The sequence below is a fragment of the Panulirus ornatus genome, chromosome 48, assembly GCF_036320965.1.
Source record: "Panulirus ornatus isolate Po-2019 chromosome 48, ASM3632096v1, whole genome shotgun sequence".
NCBI lineage: Eukaryota > Metazoa > Arthropoda > Malacostraca > Decapoda > Palinuridae > Panulirus > Panulirus ornatus.
In genome coordinates, this window is record NC_092271.1 from 17,689,529 (window position 1) to 17,692,297 (window position 2,769).

Consider the following 2,769-nt stretch of genomic DNA (forward strand, 5'->3'; position numbering starts at 1 on the left):
CTTCACGCCATTCTTCTACCCTCGATTTTACCTGTGTCTGCACAGTGCTTTAAGGGGGAGAAGGGTATCGCTACTTCACAGATCAATCGAGAATGGCAATCAGTTGGCATCCAGACTCATCCAGAGAGACACAACATTCATCACACACCTGAGCAACGATTTTCAAGAGCACCAAACGCCCTATCTAAAGCAACATTCATTGAGACTGAAAAAGATTTTTTGATATAGCTAAACTTCTCTACGAGCAGATATATGCAAATGCTTTCACATCCTCTGGTAAAAAGGTGTTGTTTACCTCCCTGAAACTGTAGAAACGTCTCCAGTGGACACTGATCACACACACACACACACCCTTGAGCCAGCCACCTTGAAGAAGCACCCGCCCGACGCACTCCTCCAATCCACGATAGCACCTGACACAACGTGGGGTCCAAGGCGGTACGAGAGTAACTGACCAAGTTTCTTGCTGCGCTGCCTGGCGCACGAATCTTAACAACATCTTTAGAGGTATAAAAACAATAAGAATAAATATGATACATTTAAGTGGATAAGAAAGACCATTTAGTTGGTATTTGTTTTGCACTTCAGTGTATCCATAGTTTATAACAATCAGTGAATGGAAGATTGTACAAGATTTGTCATGTTACGTGACCCACTCACCACTCGTAAAAAGAACAACATAACGCTCTGATTTTGCTGTATTTTGTGAACCTGAAGAAACAACTTAACGGGAGAATAAGTTTACCTTCGACAAAAATGAATATTTCTCCATAAACACAGAGTGAGAGAAAAGGATATTGCTATGCAATGTATAGTCGGTAATTCTCTAAGCTCACGAGTTCTAACATCATATAATTTCGCGAAGAATTCCTTCTCCTATCTAATTAAACAATGCGTACATATTCGCCAGCGTTCCATCTTGTCAGCGATCAGCCAAAGTCTTGAAACAAAGCATCAGAACTTCCATGAGGGTTTAATGATACAACTGAAAACCATTTGCTATGAGACTTTTGTCTCCTTGTTACAAACGCTTGCCGTTATTATGAAAGACCATCTGTTGTCGTGGCCACAAGGTACTGTTTGCATCTGTTAGCCACCAGCTGGTCGTCTATTGTTTTTCCTCGCATACTTGATCTCGTCATTGCCCCTCCTATTGCATTCATCATGTCAAGTGTGTTTTCGTAAAGTGCGCCTCCCCCCCACCTTCTTGCCTCATCACTTCATCACTATTATACCATATCCTGGGTTATATCATCATTTCATCATTGTCATCCACTGTGATGCAGAGGGTTGGAAATACGACGCTTTAGAGGACAGAAATATCTCTGTCAGTCTAAGGAACGGGACGAGGAAGAGGAGGAGGAGAAGAAGAAGGTGGCTCTTACGGACCAAACATATTACTGTCACACACGTCATGGTACGTGACAGGCTTTTTGTATCTCTTCCCTCAGCTGCCACGATCTTTATGACAGTGGCTGCTTACGACCGTCACCACGAACGTATTGATAACAGGACCTGTCACACGGCTTTTATGACAGTGTCTGCTCATGACTGTCATTGCGACCTTCATGACAATAACTGCTCATGGACGTCATTAACAGTGGATACTCATGACAGTACAACTCCTTTCGGTTATAAAGTTAGTCTTTCATGGATCCAGTTACCTTAGATGGTTCAAGTGTGTCTGCTGAAATGGAGAAGCCACTTTGATTGGTAAGTTGACCACAAAGTAACCACGAGATGTGTGATGTGTGGTTGGGAGGAAACGACATCATGTCTCGACACTACATATACATCCTATTTTCAAACGTCTATCTGGAGGGGAAGTGTTCTGTCATAGCATCTGAGCGTAAGCAGGATATATTGCTCATGAAATTCGTCAGAGAACATGTTCTGTGTGATTGTAAAGATCGCATAAACCATTTTCTTCAGGGCACCAATTTCATCAATTAACCTATGAATACGTAAGAGAAGACGAATACTGATCATGATGCTTAATAAACCATGAAGCGATGATTTATACGATCATTGTCATAATGAAAATAATGTTGACGAGTGAGGAGAGTTCTGTAATGTGGCCAAGTAAATGGCACGTTTCTGACCTTTCCGGCCCCTCACGAGCCACCACTGTATACGTGGGAATGGAAGACTTGCCAGAAGACTAGGTCGAGCCAGTATTCCCAGCTCCGTGTAGTCTTGACTCGTGATATAGGTCAATATGAAACATATATTCTTGATCCACTTTTCCACCATTTTGCCTCTGGATGGAAAGTACTCTTACGTATCCTTGATTGTGAGTTAATGTTGAAAGAGAATAATGATATGTTAAGAGGCTTATAATGCTTAGTATTTGTGCACTCCTTTACCGTGAATTTTCCAGCTTACTTAAGAACCACAAACTAAAAGTTCCTGAGATTGTCTGTGGACCTGGCAATCGGATGATGAATGATTCTCTTTAGTTCTCGATGCACGAAGAACAAATAGAGATCTTTATATAAATCATTGATAATCCAAACTACAAAGATGCAATGAATAATATTAGAAATCTGAGGGAACATCACGAAAGCTGAACTTAGAATATGAAAAACAACTGACAATAGAGACACCGTTGATCCCCTAATACATCTTTAAGGAACGAGGAATCTAATCTGGAAGATTACCTCACACATGAGTCACCAGATGAATAGGAGGCTTTGACGGACGGTGTCGTGTGTGGGAAGCAAGGGCGAGTATTGTCACCTTTAGGGAGCAAGGTCGTCAGTGGGAAAT

The 2,769-nt window shown here is 41.7% G+C and overlaps 1 protein-coding gene across 1 annotated transcript in view; it reads right to left on the reverse strand.

The window, feature by feature from the left end:
* The window catches only part of LOC139764162 (uncharacterized), a 13,016-nt gene extending 12,609 nt beyond the window's left edge, over positions 1-407 (reverse strand). Inside the window, exon 1 of the mRNA XM_071690706.1 lies at positions 296-407. The gene's annotated coding sequence lies outside the window, so the exon portion shown is untranslated. The remainder of the gene's footprint in view (positions 1-295) is intronic.
* Between the last annotated feature and the right edge of the window lie 2,362 nt (positions 408-2,769).